At 42.4% G+C, this 20984-nt stretch overlaps 1 long non-coding RNA gene across 1 annotated transcript; it reads left to right on the forward strand.

Moving 5' to 3' along the window:
- Nucleotides 1-12129: 12129 nt before the first annotated feature.
- LOC143379332 (uncharacterized) lies at nt 12130-15004 on the forward strand. Its single transcript, XR_013088465.2, has 2 exons — nt 12130-12207; nt 14833-15004. It is a non-coding gene; the product is annotated as an uncharacterized LOC143379332 (long non-coding RNA).
- Nucleotides 15005-20984: the final 5980 nt, after the last annotated feature.

A 20984-nucleotide genomic window follows, 5' to 3' on the forward strand; every position in this document is an offset into this window, starting at 1 on the left:
TCATGCTCTCTATTGGATCATTGCTAAGGTTTTTTTTTACAAGTGCCCCTCCCCCCAAGCCCATGTGTTAAGGCTTGGGTTTCCCACATGTGCTTCTGCAAGATGATGAAACCTTTAGAAGGCGGAGCCTAGTAAAGAAATTAAGTCATTGAGGTGTTCATAATGGTGATATTGGGACCCTGGCTGTCAACTGTCTCTTCTTTTGCTTCCTAGCCATCATAAGATGAATAGGCTTCTTCCACCATACATCCCCCCCATGATGTACTGTGCCACCACAGGTACAAAGCAACAGGATCAAGTGACCATAGACTAAAACATCTGAAACCATATGCCACAATAACCCTTTCCTCTTTTTTAAATTTATAACTTCAGGTATTTTATAACAGTGACAGAAAACTGATTAACAGTCATACAAAATTTGATAGCAATGTAAGTGGGTACACAATAGTGAGGCAGCTCAATGTTGGCCTCCATTGCAATCGGGATATGAAATTAGTGTCTGCAAGGTATTTTCATTGGGTTTTATTATCAAGCTTTTAATAACCTTTTATTGTAGAAAAGTGACAAATAATTTATTTTTATTTTTTCTAATCTTCATTTCTGTTCATAATAAAAATTAATATTAGGAAGTAGCAATATTAGCTTTGTAGTATTGAATCCCTTAACCCAGGGGTGCTTAACCTCTGAGTCACATTCTCAGTTCTTTTTAATTTTGAGACAGGGTCTTGCTGAGTTGCTTAGGGCCTTGCTAAATTGCTGAGGCTGGCTTTGAACTTGTGATCTTCCTGTCTCAGCTTCCCAAGTCACTGGGACTACAGGCATGCACCACCACACCTGGCCTAAATCCATCTTTCTTTCCATCTGTACATTAAATGGGAAAACAGGGAGGGTATGTGTCTTCCTCTTTGCTAGTTAAGGCAAATATTTAATTAAAACTTCTTCCTGGTCTCATATCAAAGGCTGATAGGCCTCTGACTCTTAAGTAAAAGATAGACCTGACCAATCACTCTTGAGACCACTGCAAAAAGGGACAGCTGAAGGTGCTTGGCAATAAGGCGGAGCCTCCTTAAAGTTAGTGACTCAATATCAGACCAAATGAAGCAACAGATAAGATTCAGTTGGGAGAAAATTTTGATGTTCCTAGTTTATTCTGCTTCAGTTGTTTTTAAATCAGAGGTTTTGATGTGGCTAAAATTATTTCAGCAAATGTTCTTAAAAAATACTTCAGGTATTTTGTGACAAGAAAGTAGAAGTTTGTGGCAGTTAAAGGGATGTCAAAGACTCATCTAAATTTGATTCCCAAATGATAGTTTGTCAAGTGTCTGAAGACAGCTGCTATGCAATTTTCTTGGCTAAATATCTTCACCTCCTCAATGATTCCCACGTGACAGGGCTGCCCAGTTCTGAGTGTCTTGTCTAGCTGTCATTCAGTACTTGTCAGTCTGAAAGTGTGGCACCCAGAAATGAACTTACCATGTCAGATGTGGATCGACCCAGGCAAAATGAAGTGGTTCTTCCATAGATCCCCTTAAGAATTTTATACTTCATGAATCCTAGCCACATCCACCATAGTTTATCAACCACATCACCGTTTCAATTCACACTGTCTTATAGTTAACTGAAACCTCTAAAAGATTTGTCCTTACTTCCTTCTCAAGAGCAAGACTAATATTTAAAATATTTAATTTTGAAATAATGATAGATTCTCATGAATTTGCAAAGACAGTGCAGAGGAGTCCCAAGTGCCCTCCTCTAGGTTTCCCCCGATGGTTACGTCTTTCTTACCAATAGTACAATAACCGAACTAGGAAAGTGATATTGGTACATACATACTATAGTTCTATGCCATTGTATGTATTTCTGACTTCAAAGAATAAATCTGAGCTCCTTAAATTATTGCCCTGTGACTACATATGTTTCTTCAGATATTTCCCCCTTTTCTTCCAATTTGTAATTGTCAGCATTAAATTTTTGAGTTTCTCATATTGTTTGAACTTTCTTCTCTTAATATTTGTTAATGCCCCTCTGATGTAGTTTGTATATGAGGTTCCCTGCACCCCTAAAATGCAGAGTTAGATTGTGAGAGCCATAACCTAATCAGTGGATTAATGTATTTGATGGATTAATAATGAAAGGACCACTGTACTGGGTGTAACTGTAGGCAGGTAGGGCATAGCTGGAGGAAGTAGGTCACAGGGCAGACAGGACTTTGGGTTTATAGTTTGTCCCTGACACCTCCCTCTCACTCTGCTTCTAGGCTGCCATGAGCTGGTGGCTTTCCTTATCCATGTTCTTCTGTCACGATGTTCCATCATTGCACCAGGCCCAGAGCAATGGAGTCGGCTGACCATGGACTGAGATTGAAACTGTGAGCCAAAGTGGACTTTTCCCCCTCTAAGTTATTCTTGTCTGATCTTTTGGTCACAGTGATGAAACCATCCAAGAAACAAAAATCTCTTCCCCAGAGTTCTCCATATCAGTAAAATGGAGCCACCCATCACTCATTTGCTGAGACAAAATTCTGCGAGACATTACTACTTCCTCTTTTCAACTTGTATCTCACATACAAACCCAATAACAAAGCCCATTGATTTTCCTTTCCAAGTTCGACTTCAAGCTGCTGACTTCCAGCGTACCCACCATGACCTCCTTGGACTAAGCCACCATCACTCCAGTCTCAACTGCTGACCTCTGGCCCCCGAATCCCACTCTTGCCACCCTATGGTCCATTCCACCGAAAATGGAGGGAACATTCCAAGGAGTAATTTAAGCAAGTTATTGGTACTCTTCCTCCTAATATCCCAGGGAGTTTCCATAAAATAAGAGCCAAATACTTATTTTTATAGCTCTTATTACATGCTAAGTGATGTTTACACAGATCAGCTCATTTAACCCTCACAACCACCCTTTGGCAGGTTCTCCTGGGATCTACATCTTACATCTAAGACCCCTGGAGAGAAAGGGCAAGTGACTTCCCCAAGTCATAGGTTCAGAGGTGGAGAGTCAGGATGAGACTTGGGGTGGGTGGGCTCTAGAGCACTCTCTGTGCTGTTCTGCCTTGTGCCTTGTGCATATGGGAATTCAAATCCTCACCCAGCCCACAACACCGCCCACCCAGCCCTACTACCTCTCTTGCCCCGTTTCGTACCACTTGGCCCCCTCCATACACGCTGGAATCTGTGCTGTTCCTTCGCTACGCTTTGAGGCGTGACAATACCCTCCTGCAAAAGCTCATGGCTGCACCAGCATCCCCTGCTTCATCTTGCTCCTGCACCAGTTCACGCCTGCAGGCAGCACTTTTGAACTCTTGCTCATCTCTCTGCCCAAACACTCTTCACCCAGGGAGAATCTTGGCTTGGCCTTATTTCATTTAAGTTTCTGGTCAAATATTTCTTCTTCAGTCAGACGTTTCCCTGTCTACCTAAATAGCAGCCCTTCCCTTCCTGCCAATATGTCCTGGCCTGCCTTTCCTTTCTCCCTCCCTCCCTCCCTCCCACCCTCCTTCCCTCCTTCCTTCCTTCCCCTCCCCCCCCCCTTTTTCTTTTTGGGACTGGAGATTGAAACCAGGGGCACTTTACCACTGAGCCACATCCCCAATCCTTTTTTTTTTTTTTTTTGAGACAGGGTCTCACTAAGCCATTTAGGGGTTCACTATATTGCTAAGGCCAGCCTACCATACCTGTCTTGTATTTATATTTTAGATTAAAATTAATTAAAAAATAGCTTTAGATTCACAAAATTGCAAATATAATATGGAGTTCCCATATACCCTACCCAGTTCCTCCAAATAGTGACATCTTATTTTGGGATGACACATTTGTTAAAATTAATGAACCAATATGCATACATTGTTTCTAAAGCCCACCCCTTTTCAGATTTCCGTAGTTTGTACCTTTTGTCCTTTTTCTGCTCCAGGATTCCAGACAGGTACCACATTCCATGTAATTGTCGGGTTTCCTTAAGCATCTCTTAGCAGTCAGTTTTTCAGACTTTCCTTGTTTTTGATGACCTTGACAGTCAGGTATTTTCTAGAATGTTTCTATATTGGTAGTTACCCGATATCTTCTCATGGTTAGACTGAAGTTGTGTCCTTTAGTGAGGAAGGTCACAGAGGAAAAGTGCCCTTCTCACCACATAGACCCAGGGTGCAATGACATCAACATGACCTATCACAGTTGATGTTGACCTCAATGTCTGACCGAGATAGCCTTTATTACGTTTCTCTGCTGTAAAATTATTCAAGTTATTCTCTTCCCAGATCATTTCTATTCTGTGCTTTTTAGGCAGCAGTCACTATGCATAGCCCACAATTAAAGGGCAAGGGACTTATGCTCCGTCTTTTTGAGACGGATTATCTACATTAATTATTTGAAATTCTTCTATATGGCAGATTTCTCTAATCTTGCCCATTTAATTATTCAATATTTTATGTCTATCTATATTGAATGATTGTTATCTATTCTATACTCTTTACTACTCCAATACTACTTTATTTTGATGTTTAAATTGCTCTAGGTTTCGTCATTAGGAGCCATATCAGTTTGCTTCTGGGTCCCTTTTACATAATCCCACTAATGCAGATTTTTTGTTGTTGTTATTGTTGTTAGGATTTTCTTATTTTCTGGCACTACAAGATGTTTTGAACTTATCTTGTATATTTCCTGCCCTAGTCCTAGAATCAGCCATTTCTCCAAATAGCTTCCTCTATTTTTTAATATTTATCACTATCTGACATGATATGGTATACTTACTCTTTTGTATATTTGATTTTTGTTCCTCTCTAACCCAGCAATAATGCAAATTCCATGAATATGGGATGTTCGAAGTATTCCTAGTCATGGAATCAATTTTGTCAAATTCGTTCTGACCATGGGACCAGAGGTCTCTTTTCTCTTGACTTTTATTGACCCTTCAGGAGCTGGAAGTACACAATTCACTTGTTTGGCTCTTAGAAATCTTGGTGATCAAGTTAGTTTTCCTTAAGTTCTCCTCATCTATGCAATTCTGATGACTTCTTAACCAAAATTAAGCTTAGGATAGCAGTTCCTTTATTGCTTCCTCAACTCTGTATGCAAGAGAAGAATTTAGAGAAGCTCTGCTTTTAGAAAAAAAGTGAAACTTGCAACAGATTTTCAGAGATATGAAAGTAATTTTTCATCACATCCACATTTTTGATGCTGTGTCGAGATAGTGTCACTCTCAGCCCAGCCACATTGTTACCTGTGGTTTTCACTGTCTTGAGACTTCCCCTGAAGCTTCCCCTTTGGGCTTCCATCCTTGAGTTTATGAATAGCCAAGACTTGCCATGTCCACAAAGTCCAGCAAATCTATGAGGCGCAACCAAATCCACATTCATGAGGCAGTCACAGACATTGTCTGACAAATGGAAAAAATTGTAAGGTTATATTTATATTTTTATATGGAAATTCAGTTTATTTTATTACTCAAGCTTTGGTATTATTACTGAACTCAATCATGTCTTCCTTCTTCTTAGCCATTTTCTGTTGTTTGTCTTTGCTACTTTTTTTTTTTTCTTTTTCTTTTTCTGGTACTGGGGATTGAACCCAGGGCACTCTACCACTGAGCTACACTTTTTATTTTTATTTTATTTTTTGAGACAGAATCTTGTTAAATTGCAGATGCTGGCCTCAAATTTGCAATCCTTCTGCCTCAGTCTTGGAGGAGCTGGGATCATAGGCATGTGACACTGTATCCATCTCTTTGTTATTCTTAATAGTTTGCATAGAATGTAATTTTGTACTTTTACCTGGCTGTCTCCTTACTCTTTAAATACTACAAGAAAGCCCTCTGTTTATACAAAGTAATTCTCTCTGTCACTATCTTTCTGGTTCTGGTTGGATTTACATTTTGCCTTTAGCCAGAATTTCATTTCTTGCTGTTAATTATAGGGCAAAAGGCTAACTCCTGTGGGACTATCTACTCCTGTTTTTAGTGTATTTTCTTATTTATTTTTTCCCTTTCCACATTCTGAGACAGATTTTGAAGGCTAACAGTGATAACGGCAAGGGAGAGAAGAAAATACAGACAAGAAGTCAATGAAATGCCAGAATGGAGGATGACATTTTTAGATAGCACGTCTTGGGGTGGCTCCCTGAGAAGGGGCTTGGGGCAAAGCAAAAGGAAGTGAAGGAGCAAGACATGGGTCTCTCTAGGGAAGAACAGGACTTGCAGAGCAGTAGGTGAAAAGGTCCAGGGGCAGGAACAAGTGTGACATGATCTAGAACCAGCAAAACTACCATGTGGCTGGAGCCAAGGGGGAAGTTATCAGATGAAACCAGGGAGGCTATGGGAGGGGAGCAGATCATATAGATCACAGTAAGGACTTCTTACTTTCATGCTGGGTGAGTGGCGGAATGCCATTGGAAATTGAGCATATGTCTGTGATTTTTTGTGCATGTGTCTAGGAGGCTCAGAGCTGGGGTGAAGCTGAAAAGGTACAGCACAGCTAAAATTTGTCAAGGTAAGGATTATGGGCTCTAATCATCAAGTGCAGAGCAAGGTCATGAAGCAGAAGAGAACAGACATGTGCGCGTCAGTAACCAGATTATAATTTCATTCTGAGCGTACTGTGGACATTTAATGATTAGTTTCTTTACAGTGTCTAAATTTTGCAGGTGGAGAAATAGATGCATGAATAACCAGAGAAGCTGAGCTTGGTCTTTTGACTGCAAGCTCTGCACCACCATCCCTGGGCAGCAAAAGTGATTTAGGTTGGAGGAGAAAGAGAATCAGAAGAAAGTGCAGATAGAATAACTCATAGCTGGTCTCTACTCTCCCTTGCTCTGAGTTGACCTGACTCAAATTAAGAATCTTTGGGGCTGGGGATATAGCTCAGTTGGTAGAGTGCTTGCTTGGCATGCCCAAGGCCCTGGGTTCAATCCTTAGCATCAAAAAAAAAAAAAAAAAAAAAAAAAGTCTCCCAATGTGTTCCAGACAGTGTCCCAGAAACTACAGACTCAGTCCTCATGTTCAAAAGTTTTACATCATGGGAGAAATATATAATAAAAAAATTTTCACATAAATACATGAAAATATTTCATGTGGTAATTAAGTGTTATGGGGAAAAAAATAAAGAAGTTGAAGGAATCCTGCCTTGTGGTTTGTTAGAGAAAGTGAGACTGCTCCAAACTGGGCAGTCAGAAACCATTTCTTTGAAGATAGGACTTTTAGTCAAGACCTGAATGAGAAGAACAAGTTCTGCATGCAAAGATCTGCGAAAAGAGCATTCCAGGAAGAAAAAAAAAGCAAATGAACACAAGCCATGGTGCAAAAGCCTCAAGTCCTGAGTGACTTTGAGTGACCTTGACATGTCCAAGGAACAAAAGGAGACTAATGTGACTGAGTGCCCTGAAGAAGTAGGTTGGTGCCAGCTGATGAGGTTTAAGGGGCCAGAAAGGACCTGCAGGAGCCCCAGGGGCAGAGGAAAGCTTCTAGAGCTTAGAATCCTGTCTGGGATGCTCTGAATGAGCAGTTGTCATACAAGAACCTTCGTAACTATATATATATATATATATATATATATATATATATATATATCAATTTCCTTTTCTCATCACCTGCTCAAAAGCATAGGGTTAGACTTCTGTCTCTCTGTTCCCTGCCACATGAGGCTATAAGAAGGCAGCCCTCAGAAAACCAGGAAACAAACCCTCACCAGACACTGAATCTACTTGCACGTTGACTGCAGACTTCTCATCCTCCAAAACTATGAGAAATAATGTCTGATGTTTCAGCCACGCACAGTCTATGGCATATTTGTTACAGCATCCTGAACTAAGACGCTGCATTTGGTACTGACTTCATTCTTGGCACCATCTTTTGCTCAATTCTGTGTTCTTTTTCATTTTCTCTTCTTGCTTTACCTAGTTCTGGTTTATGTTACCTTTTTGGTAAGTCACTTCAAAAAAACTTTTTTTTTTTTTTTTTGATAAACAATGGTCGAGGGATAGAGGTAGTGATAATCTCTTAAGACCAGGACAGAATTTGTGTATCTGTCTGGAATGGTTTCAGCTTAGATGAACTTAAAGCTATGGCTTCCTTCCCCTTGGGTATTTTATGTGGCTGTGGTTTTGGAAGAGACTCATTATTTGTAGTAATTATGTTCTATAAGGTGGCAGAAAGGGCTGAGTTGACAAATGCTGAACCATGTTCCTAGGAGAAACACAGGGTTAGGTTCCTGTGAGCTTCTGATCACACTATTTTCATCAACCAATTGCTATGTACCTTTGTCTTACCTGTGTTTTTGTTTAAAGACATCTTACTTAATGCATATTTTTGGTTCATAGCCAACAGCATCATAATTCATTTCTCAGCTCCCCACATATGTATTTTCTCCATAAGGTGAATCAGAGCCTTCTTGCACTTAGGAACATCAAGCAACAATTTAGTGCCATGCTTGGGGGCCACTTTCAACAGCAAATTGCCAACAAAAATAAAAAGAAATAGGAAAAAATGTGGCACTAACCAGATTAGAAAATTACACTTGTGATTTTTAGTACGAGAGCCGAAATGAGAAGACAGAGCATTGCTGCTCCATCTTTGTTGGGAATATGCACATACAGCAATTCAGGTTTTTCTAAATTCTGCACATTTTTTGTGAGTGACCAGGAAAGTGTCTTAAGTATTGATTCTGGGGTTAAGAATAAATTGTAGTGAATATGCAAATTTCCAAACACAGAATCAATGAAAAATAGGACTTGACCATGCTTTTTTTTTTTTAATTTTTATTTTTTTTAGTTGTAGTTGGACACAATACCTTTATTTTTATGTGGTGCGGGGGATCAAACCCAGGGCCTTGCATGTGCTAGGTGAGCGCTCTCCCGCTGAGCCACAATCCCAGCCCCTTGACCATGTTTTTAATTTTTTTTTTTTTTTTTTTTTTTTTTTTTTACTTCTGAAGTAGACCAGAGTAATCCCAGTATTGTGATGCACGTCAGCAAGTGAGGGAATTTTTTATTCAGTTACGGGATCTATGAGACTGTCAAGTAGAGCACTCCTTATATTTTCTCCAATGAGAAAAATCGAATTCATAGTTGACATTTATATACACCCAATGTGGTTCTGTCCCTATACGACTGGTAGGTGGAGATTATTTTTTCTACTTGAAACAAAAACCCCACGTTACTGGGAATATTGGCCAAATGAATTAGAAAACTCATTTTCAATGGTTTTTCCTAAGGAGCCAGAAGGTATCATCAATATTGTCAGAAGCTGGATTAGAAATTTCTTGAAGCACTGTGATCAAGGGGAGATTCAAACATCCCAGACTTTTGTACAGAGAGTCTGGACCTCACAAATAGCTGGCCTCGAAATAGTTGCCCAGATGGGGTGGCAGAGCCAGCAGGAGCAAGGCGGTTCTTCATGCGCCTTCCTCTTCTCCCTTTTCCCTATGCCTGTGTTCGCGGTTTCCACCATTCTGCAAGGTATCAGTCTCAGTTCTTCAGTCCTGCTCAGCACCTTCCCCTGGTCTCCTCTGTCAAGTTCTCTCAGCCCTTCCGCTTGAATCGGGACCTTCCATTCCAGGCCCACAGAGACTCTCCTCGTCCGAGCCTTCATCCCTATTTCCAAACCTACTGCAAGAGATGCCTAATTATCTTCTCCCCCTCCCCCTTGACTCTCTCATGGCCAACTTCTTCCTCAAAGAATCCCTTACAAAGAAACCTTCTGGGACTCCCTGTATGTGCCAATTTAAACTTACACACCTCAGACTCCAAACCCCAATATTAGGGACAAAAGCTTTCTTTTCCTCATAAGTCTTAAAGGAAGCCTTGCACAGAATAGGATCTCAACAACTATTTGTGGAACATGAAGGGTGTTCTAAAGTCTACTATGGTGATTTGGTAGACATCTCTCTAGGTAGGACAGGAAGAAGGCAGGGAGGGGTGCCAGCAGGATTTTGTACCTGGGGCCAACCACAGAAGGTATGAGATGAGCTTATATAAAAGTAAAGAATATACTCCAGATCCCAGATATCTAAAAGGCCACAGATTAATCTTAGAATTCAGACAAATGTAAGTTCATTGGATGAACTCTTTGGGATGCAGTATAAAACAGAACTGGAAATCTCACAAATTTCCACTAAAAGTTATCTGGAACTGTTATGGGCATCTCAGAACAGTGGTGGTCTCCACAGGTCCTTGTCTCAGGTTTTTTTCCAGATGTGGCAAAGCCATCTCAGGCTGACGATAATCCCTGGTCATCTCTAGTCTTGGGTTGACCAGAATTTAAGGCTTTGAGAAGATACACATGCGAGGAAACTTGTCATGTACTGACAAAACCCTGATCCCTGTCCAAATTATCATCTTAGAAAAGGTAAGCACTTACAGTGAGTGTGCAATTGGGGTGGCAAGGGGAGATTCACATACGGGTTCTCTCTAGGAAAGTGGGGAAAGAGAAAGCTCAGAGATCATTCTACCATCAATTAAATAACGTTATCTATTTTACTTTAAAAGAATTATCTTTCTCTAAATCTACTATTAACCTCAGTCAAAATCACCTGCATTTATTATTCTTCAATTATAATTATTATATAATTATATAAAAATTAATTACAATTACTCCTTAATTTTCCCTTGAGTGTGCTTTTCTGAGCACTGGGAGACACCCCTGAGCATTTTGAGCTTCTTATCCCTCCAGAGCAGTCTGAGCCATCTACTGGGGGTGACCACAGGGCTGTCAATGTTTCCTATTGCCCTGAATTTGTTGATTCCCTTTTGAGCATAAGATGATGATATTCACCAAACCATACAGGGACTTCATGTAGGAGGAATGGGTGACTATGAGGAAAGGATTTGGACATTGGTTCTTGACTGGTGAAGCGCTTTGCCACCCAAGCACAGGATTGACAGCTGCACACCATGGGGCTGATTCCACCGTGGCACGGGCCGCTTCCATCCACAGGGAGTCCTCTTCCCAAACTGCACATGAGTCTACATGTTTATTTTGTAAGTCTTTGCCTTTTACCCCTAAACTTTCTCCTCCAGCACTCCCTCCCTCCCCCAGGAATAAAAAAAAACCCAACACCAAAGGGAAGCAAAACAAAACCAAGAAAGTGGAGGGCATATTTCTTCCTCACTGTTTTACCACGTCAGACGCCTCACATCTGGCCTCTAGCACAACTGGCAGCAGAAGTGCTGACCTCTCCTGAGAAGGGCTTTTCTGGGGGACATGTAGCTTGGGCAGCAGTGACAGCGGAGGCAGGAAGTACAGGAAATCTCATGAGATGGCCTGTTCTTGAACAACTGCCAGCCTGCTTCTGCAGACTCATGAGGTTAAGACACATGTCCACGTTACTGGGGAAGCTGTTGGAACAGAGCCCCAATTCTGCTTCAACTCTGAGGCTCACTGGTAACCGGCCCAGTGACCACAGAGCATAACTGTCAGAGCTCCAGCCAGGCCTGGGGTTAGGTGCTGCCTGTTGAGGTACTTCTCATTTTAACAGCCCACAGCATTCAAAGCTAATATTGGCAACACAGCCCTGTGGAGCAAAGCTCTCTCTCTGAGACTGCTACACTGCACTGGCTGATGGTGAGACCTTGCTGCTGTGTCCCTGGTGAGGTCACATGGGAGAGGAGGGACCATAGTATGTTTTTAGGATGCAAAAAGGTGACTGATTATGAGAGGAAAGAGGAGACGTCTGGGTTAGAGACCTTCTTTGGAAACTCAGGATGGGATCCTGTGACCCCAGTTTTGCATTTCTAGAACATTTAGCTAACTGGTCACATGAGTAGACATTCTGGGATGAAGAGGCTGATGCCAAGCCACCAGATATTCAGAAGTTCTATCCCTTGTTAAGAGAGAGAGACACCAAGAAGGGGTGTGGCAAAAGATTTCTTTGGCTACATCTCTGGCAAATGTCATTTCCTGGTACAGCAAACTCCATTCTTAGAAATAGCTGGGCTCCCCTGCGGGGGTTTGCTGGAAGCACTGTATTAAAGCCACTGTAGAGAGACTGGACCAGGCCTAATGCTCTGTCCCATCTAAATGCACCCAGGCACTGGACCAACTTCCGTTTTCTTCAGTCTCCGGTCATTTGATGGCTCACCTTGAGAGCCAGAAACCTGGGATGATTTGGCTGTGTCTTATATACACCAGAGGCACTGGACCAGCCTCAGCCTCCAAGGTGCCCAGAGGATGCCTTCTTCAAGCAAACTTGGCAGGTCATCTGATCTGGAGGGAGAGCTATAGGTGAGCCGAGACAGGACGTGAACCAAATGTCCCTCACCTGAGCCTTGTATTCTGAGAATGTCCTCTACCACATCACTTCTCACGGGGCAGGAAACGTGAAGAGCAGAGCTGGGTATTGAGAGAGATTGGGTGGATTACAGTCCCGAAACTGAGCCTGTGATCAGATGAGGACTGGGGCCTCCATGTTGGAGGTTCAGATGAGGAATTTTGACTCACTCATTGAAGATGTTGATAAAGCCCTTAACTTGCTGGTGGGCATGGTAAGAGGGTTCCCATACTGTTGATAATTTGGACAGAAGCATCAAAAAACTGAATTACAAGATGAAGTCGATGATGTATATGCTCAAAATAATACTTAATATGTCTTTCTAAAGAATATTCAGCTAATATTAAAAGGATTCCCTCCTCCCGGCTCCCCCACTTGCTGACTTGGTGATGTGAACTGTCTGTCTAGTGGACCCTCCTTCAATCCACAATCAAGCTCTATGGGAAGCATTTCTTTAACAGACATCAATTCAAGATTTAATACATTTAATTCTACATTTTAAAAAATCATTAGTTCCAGATAAGGAGGGGTGCCAGCTTCTGCAGGGTAGGGGTGGGGGTGCAGAATTTTTATCAGTCCACTTCCCTGGGCAAATGCTAAATGCCAGCTTTCATGACCATCACTGAGAACCCAGAAACATACAAGATATCTTGCCATACAGATGGCCTCCGGTCTGGTCAGACAGATATTTTCTAATCCATGTATATCAGCTAGGGCTATTGTTAAAAGTTGCTTCTGTTTTGTTTTGTTTAAAGTAAAATCCTTTTATAAGTACCAATATTATTTTTAAAAGGTCATGAAAAATTTTTTTTTAAATTCCAAGTCTCTGCCTTTGACAAATATATTTCTAAACAGCACCCAAAGTGATAATATTTTCTGAAAAATGATGTTGGTATTGTGTAATACTTTCACCTGCCTTATCTGATCCCTATGACAACCCTATAGGATAGATTTGGCCCAATTTTATCATCCCTACTTTAATGTGGATCAGGGCCTTACAATTTGCTGATGATCTATATGTTGTCCAGGTGTGGTACTGGACTCTGATGGAAACAGAGTGCCTGACCATGTGAGACCAAGTGACTTTCTGAACTGCTCATCTTGACCTGGGGCCTGTTCCATTTGTTGAGCTGCAGGGTCAGTGCGCCCAGCAAGGATTCATTATGTAATGGAAGCAAGTGGTGTACAAGCAGGAATAGAGGTCACGAGCCAGTTGTACAGTCCACACTGCTGCACAGGAACTCCCAGGTCTACATGGGCAGTTCTTGACAACCAGCTAAAAGGGATTAAGCAGCCCCAGCTTGCTTTATAGATGGATCAGCTTAGTATTTACGTGCAAATGGAATGTTGATGACAGCTGCAGTATAGTCTCAGTTAGGCCTGACCTTGGAAAAGACAGGGGCAAGAGAAAATTCTTGTACGTGGCCCCCAGCTTCATCCAGAGAGAGAAGCAGTCTGAAGTCAGAATACACACGGACTCACAGAAATGATCTTTGGTGTCTCAGCCAGTCAGAGGTTTGGGATTTTCCTTGGCAAAGAATAAGCTGTTTTCCCTTGGGGCAACTTTTCTCTGCCCAGGACAGATCTGGCACATTGCTGAGGCCCTCTAGGGCCCCCAGAAGGCTTTGTAATCCTCCCTCTCCTCCAAGGGACTTGATGGCCCAGGATGCAAAGAGTACATAGTCCACATGGAGAACATGCCAAAAACAGATCACTTCTGAAATTCTATCCATAGCTCTGGGTTAGGGCTCCACCTGGCACAGACTTCTGAGAAGCCCGAACAAGGCCATGTGATTCTCTGTACTAGGATTAGCTAAGAATAATACAAATCTAGTGTAAACACACTTTGGGACATGGGGGAAGTGTGTTTAAATTTGTGTTTTTAACTAGTCAAGAGTTGGCTTGTGGGGGCGCAGAGAAAGAGAAGGAGGAGATTCCTCAGGTAGTCACTGGACTGGTGATGTAACTTAAATATTTCAGATTGCAATTTGTTCCATAGTCAGACTGGGGGAGAATAAAAAGCCATGCTGAGACTTTCTATGAAAATTATTCAATTAAGAAGTGACATTTCTTTATTATGGAAAGATAAACTGACCTAGGAAGCGATGACCCTTTTCTTTCCTGATTCTGCAGTTACGTCAAAATAACCAAGCCTCCAGGAATGCAAAATCGAAAAGGGTTGAGGATTATTTATTTATTTTTATTTTAAAATTATTTTTATTAAGGTGTATTTGACAAGTAATTTTTATATTTAAAATGTGCCAAAAATTCTTAGAACGCTAAATTGGCATATAAATATGTAGGATAATAATAATAATAATAATCATAGCAATAAATTAACAATGATAAAATAAAATTATTATCTGTGATTTTCAGCCTCTATTTTATATAAGAGATACCTGGGGAGATTTTAAAGAGCGACTAACCCTGAGCTCTATTCCCTGAGATTTAGATTTCATCATGCTGGGAAAGGGGAACTAGCATCTAGAATTTAAAAGAGTTCCTAGGAAATTTAAAGTGCAGAACCATTAAACTAGTCCTTGACTCGACCTACCACCTGGAAATTTTTGTCTCCACAGAGTATCTGCCGTGTAAGAGGGTGGTGTGGCAGGTGATGCTAAAAACCACGAAAAAGAGCTCTCTGGACATCAGATAAAATGAAGGCTGTTCTTGAACGAAACCAATGAATCTCTATATTGACAAAGATCTGGTGAACTTTTCAAAACACATTAAAAGTCCACATTTCAAATATTGATGTCAAATTGTTAGTAATTAGATAAGAATGGCCAGGCATGGTGGCATATGCCTGGAGTCTCAGCTCCTCAGGAGGCTGAGGCAGGGAATTGTTTGCACCCTGAAGTTTGAGACCACAACCTAGTGAGACTCGGTCTCTAAAGAAATAAATAATGAATGAATATAAGTAAGATTAGTGTTTCTGTTTCACAATTTCACAAGTTCTTTAAATGGCCAGGAAAAGTTTCTATTGGTGGTGCCAATGGGGAGCGGGCACAGTTCTGTGGATGCTGTCAGGCTCTCCGTGACAACCACTGAAGGAGCTCAGATAGACATCACTCTGGTCCAGAATCTCGGTGATGTAGTTTGCAGTTCTTCTTTCCCTGGGGCCCAGGGAGGCGTCCACAGATGTTGAGAAACCCAGCCTCCCTCTGCTCCAGGGTCTTCATTACTGCCATTAAGATTCCCTTCCAAAGTGACCCTTGCCCCCATCTTTTGCTCACACATGCCCAGACAGGTTGAATTGCTGAAATGAGCACTATTTAGGCCAAAGTGGGGGGATGCCAATATGCTATTTAAAGAGAAAACTAAAAAAAGTAAAATCACAGGAGTTTTGAAGCTATTCATCTTGAAGACTATTCATGGAAGCAGGGAAATTAAACACAGTACCCTTGAATCTATACCCTCCACACAGAGGCTTGGGCTATTGTTTCCTTCATAATGACAATTCACCTCTGGGAGTTTAGCATGGGGCTCTTGAGTCTGCTCAGCACAATCAGCACAGCACTGTATCAGGAATCAGGAGGAAATGAGAACAAAGCTGTATTGTCAGCAAGCTGAGGGGTGACCCAAACACAGCAGAGCTGCAGAAAATTATTTTGGAAAATATTTCCTCCAAGCCGCCTGGGATGGCTCAGTCTGATTCTTGGTCAGACTTGACTGGAAGAGGAAATTAACTTACTCTGCCAAGAAGCCTGTGCATTGTTATTGCATTAAGGAGAGAAAGCACAGGTAACGGTGTGAGGCACGGCTCCGGAGAAACCCGTGGCTCTGCCCTCAGACTACCTGCTCCTCAACTTCCTTCCCAGGGGACAGGCAGCTCCGTGGGCAGATATCATCAGAAGAAAAAGTTGATTTGACTTACACACACACCTGCCTCCTTACCTGCTGGTTTGGTTAATTGGGGTCCGTAAAGTTTGACATCACAGAGGCCAAGTGGTGACCCAAGACAGTGAACCCAGGATCTTTAGAATGGAATTGTTGGGCTGGAAAAAAATAAAGTCACAATGGAATCTAAAAGGGTGTGTTATCAATGAGATGCATTAGCCCTTATGCTTCTCTTGATAATCACAGGGACTACCCCAAAGTAGATTTAAATGGCCTATTACAGGGTATTGTAAAAATGTATTTGAGCCACAACTTGAACAAGATTCAATTTCTCTAGAATCATAGTATTTCAAGATTTTTGTTAAATTTTTCTTGTTACTAGTAAAATAATTTTCTCCTCCTCCTCCTCCTCCTCCTCCTCCTCCTCCTCCTCCTCCTCCTCCTCTTCCTCCTCCCCCTCCCCCTTTTGGTACCAGACAGTTTTTCTGGGTACTTTACCACTGAATTATATCCTCCCCTCCCATTTTTTTTTTTTTTTTTTTTTTTTTTTTGTGACAGAGTCTTGCTAAATTGCTTAGGGCCTCACTAAGTTGCTGAGGTTGGCCTTGAACTTGCCATCGTCCTGCTCAGGCTCCCGTTGCTGGGATTACAGCCATGTACCACCATGCCCAGCATCAATTCCTTTTTTTAAATGTAGGAGGAGCTGGGGGAGAATCCTGTGAAAGGGGAAGAATCCATGGTCAGCTCATGGGTCGCAGTGGTTTCTGAGAGTCATTCATTCAGTTGTTTTTCATTCCCTTGTCCGTCCGTTTACTCAACACACACTCACGGAGCCACTATTACCAACTAAGCAGAAAAAGTGTCAGGAATAGAGAGACTGGTGAGCAAAAGAGACAGGCTTGCTGCTTTCTTGGCACTTGTAGCCTAGAGGAGGAGACAGACTAATATGACACAAATAAATTATGTAATTGTGAATAGTGGCAAGTACTAGGAAGGGGAAACACAGGGTGCTATGAAAACAAATAGCAGGAGTGGTGAAGGGTCAGAAAACTTTCCATGAGCCCTAAAGGATTAGCCAGATGGAGGGAGGAGCTTGGGGGAAACAGTTCAAGCAGGAAATAATAGCATGAGTGAAGAGAAAGGCAGGTGAAAATCCAAATCTGAAAGAATTGAAACCATCAGTGAAGAGCTAGTGAACAAAATGAAGCAAGGAGAAGGCAAAAGAAAATAAAACCAAAGCACAATAGGGCAGAGCTGCCTTGGTGGCCGGAGAGCACATGCAGGGTCTCTTCAACCATTCTGGCTTCTGCCTGGCCCTCATGGAGGGCATGGGCATTTTGGAGAAGCAGGAAGTGAGGTCCTTCACTTTGCCTTCCCAAGATGGTACCCTAAGTCAGACGGAAGTAATGAATCCTTCATACTATTAATGTGGTCATCAAGTGGTAGAGGTGGCCAAGTGGGAGGTAGGGATAAAACGAAAACGACTGAGTACTTGTGATTTAACAGGCAGTGCTGAGGTACTTGTGTTCCTTATTTTATTTAACATTCCAATAGTTCTGCATGGTGGGTAGTATGCATCTTATGTTCTAGAGAGGAACTGCAGACTCGGGAAGGTGAGTAACCTGCCCAAAGAGTGAAAGATGGAGATGAGCCTGCTCAAGTTGGGTTGGCTTCCATGTCCTGGGGTTTCCACACTCTTATTCCGTGTGGCTTCCTTAGAGGGGCCACAGAGCCCATCTGGTCCAGGCCTCTTATTTTCTAGAGAAGGAGATGGAGGATCACTCTCACATAAGGCCTAGGAGCTAGTAGCAAATGAAGACTGCACCTCTGGTTTCCCATTGCGAATCCACACACCTTTCCTATTTGTTTCAATACACATAATTAAAAAAAAAAGTCACACTTTCAATTTGTCTGGATGCCAGAAATAAACAGACTCATCATTTTTTTCTTGAGTTTCAGCCCTTTTCCCGCCCCCACAAAAATTCAGGGTTGAAACATGTAGTGAAAATGTCCTATTAAAAAACAAAACCCTACTAAATGACACATTTTGTAACAAAGCAATCACATTTGACTGCATTTTTTCATTTGGACTTTTGTATTTTGAGCTCTTATAAAGCAGGCATGCTTTAATGGAACAACTATCTTGTGCCTTTTCCATAATATTCTACATTCATCTAATAAAATGTAAAGTATATGTAATTGGTTGGTTTCTCTAATAGAATCTCATATCCAGAATCATATCTTGGTTCAAACCTTGAATCAATGAAACAATACTGTGGAATAGGAAGATAGAAAATGGCAACCATTGTTTCATCACAGGTGAATTCCACATCTGTGATCACAGAGTTGCTTCTAATTAGTTTCAGCTTTAAACATGACATTCTGGCCCCCGGTTCTGCATCTGGGAGCTGAAAAAAATGGTACCTGGTGGTCTGTATGATCCCCTTCCAGCTTTGAAGTTCAAAGAGACAACAGGACCTGGAGGTATATTTACAACTAACTCACCTTCTTGCCCTTGGTCAATAACCCCAGCAGCTGTTCTTACCTGCTGGGTCCCTTAATTTTAATCCCAGCCTTTCCTACGGGATTTTAGAAAAACTGAAGGGGACATCTGAGATTCTCAATTCCTGAGCCTGAGCGCCCCCTAGGCACCCAGAGGTAAACTGTGACAGCCTTGGAAGAAATCAGGATTCTGGGAAGTAGATATCTAAGGTCAGCACCAAATCCTTGAACTTCCCTGTTTGTCCGATGATGCAAGCACTGTGGGACTTTCCTGATTTGGGCAGGGAGGGCGGGAGGTTGGAAGGACGAGAGGAAGTAGGAGGCAAGCACTGTGGTCAGACAGGCCCCACAGAGCTCTGCTAGACTATCCTTATAATGACAGGGTTAGAATGGAAGCAAGTAAACTGGAGACCCAACAGGCTGCCCAGTGCAAATGACCCGTGGCCACACAATGAGTGCATGGAAGAGACATTTTCTGTTAGAACAGAGAATAATCCCAAAGTAATAGACAACCATCATTGTATTGCTTGCATTTCCCTCCTGTCCCAGTAAACACCATGTGAGTCTTTCCAGAGGGACTTTGTCTTTGTGTGCCATTTTGCTGCTTTTTCCACTCCTTTTGCTATTTCGCATGCATACCTCCTATACTCGTAGTCCACATAACAAAGTTTTTGGTGACATGGCTCTATTATAGAAGTGGAGCCACAATAGAGTACTTCTCTTTATTTTGAGAAGTAGAGCATATGTGTGTCCATGTGTATGTACGTGAGTCATGTGTGTACTGTGTACAGTCTGTGTCATTGTGTGATTGGGTGTGTTTCTGTATGGTGTATGTGGCCTGTGTGCAGTGTGCATCTTTGTGTCTCTGTGGTATATATACATGGAGTGTGTGTATTCTGTGTGTGCAGTAGGTATGTTCTTCTCTCTCTGTGTATGTATGTGTGGTGTATGTGAGTGTCTCTGTGTGGCGTGTATATATATGTGTATGCATTTTTGGTGCATATAGATGTCTCTGTGTTGTCTGGGCAGTGTGTGTGTGGGTGTTATGCATTTGTGTGTTCACTCCCGTGTGCTGACTCCAGCTCTTTGAGTCTAGACTCTGGGCTCCCTCTCAGGCCTCAGCATCTATGACCAAACACAAGGCCTTCCGAGAAGTATGCTTTGGGCTAAGAGAGTGAGGAGGGCCCTTTGCATGGTGGGCCTTTGAGATCCTGCAAAGTCACACTGCACCTGGGGGTGTGCCATGTGACAGCGTCTGCCGAGGACCGTTCTTATCAGAAGGGTCAGGACGCCTAAGAGCCATTATCACAGGCTCCAGAGCTTAGCTTCGTGAACTATGTGTTTTTTCTCTAAGATATTTTCATTTTCTCCTAAAAGAAAAAGAAAGAGGAAAGGGACAAGAAAAAAATCTCTTGGGTGAACCTGTTGTTGATTCTCCTTGGGCCACACTTGTCCACATTGCAGAAGCAGAAAGAGGTGGCACAGGCCCAAATCCACACCAGAGGTGGCCTTTCCCCTCAATTCAGGCCCAGTTCCCGGCTTGATGTGAACTCACGGCTCTGCCTCATCCACACTGGGCACATGTCCTCCATGCCCCTCATAGTGGACCTTTGACCTCCATGTTCCTCAGAGTGGGCCTTTGACTTCCCGGTCTGGGTCCTACTCAGAAGGTGAAGACACTGTCTTCACTGCCTTCTACGGTAGTTTTCTGTTTACTCCACCATGAGTCAACTCCTTTAGCATTCACTAAATAAGGGTGGCCACATACTGGGCCAGACAGAGGAGGGAGACAATAGGGTTAAGAATGTGGCTTAGAATAAGACAAGGAGGTTCACCACTAAGTTCTCTGCTTACTCTGCACCCAGCTCAGACAAAGTAACCTCCCTAAGGCTCTGCTTCCTCCTTTGTGAAATAAGAACTGACTGCCCTGGGTTGCTGAGTGGCTGACCCACTGCAGAGTACTTAGCAAGGACGTGACATTCTGCTCAGCATGTGGATTGGCCAACCTTCACTCTAGACTCTCTGAGTGGAGCACCATGGTTCTCAGACTTTTTGGCAGTGAACATTGTAGAAGCAAATTATCCTCCACCAAGGAGCCCCACAAACACAAAATGAGCAAGTCCTCCCTTTTGCAGCTGTTTTTGCTGGGAAGCAAGATCATGGACACAGGTGGGTCTCTGACTCCTGCCCCTAGGGTGCCTGCCTCAGCTTTGAGAGGCTGGGTTGCTGCAGATGCAGCAGGAGCCTCTCCAGAGGTCCCTGGAGTGGGGTCTCCCCTGTGGGTCATTTCTATATCGTTCTGGGAGTCCTGGCCCAGAACCTGTTCCTTGGACATTTCCAAATAATTTTGCAGGCACCTTATTTTTTGATTAAACTCCTTCCTACTTAA

The sequence above is a fragment of the Callospermophilus lateralis genome, chromosome 13 (genome assembly GCF_048772815.1).
Source record: "Callospermophilus lateralis isolate mCalLat2 chromosome 13, mCalLat2.hap1, whole genome shotgun sequence".
Lineage (NCBI taxonomy): Eukaryota > Metazoa > Chordata > Mammalia > Rodentia > Sciuridae > Callospermophilus > Callospermophilus lateralis.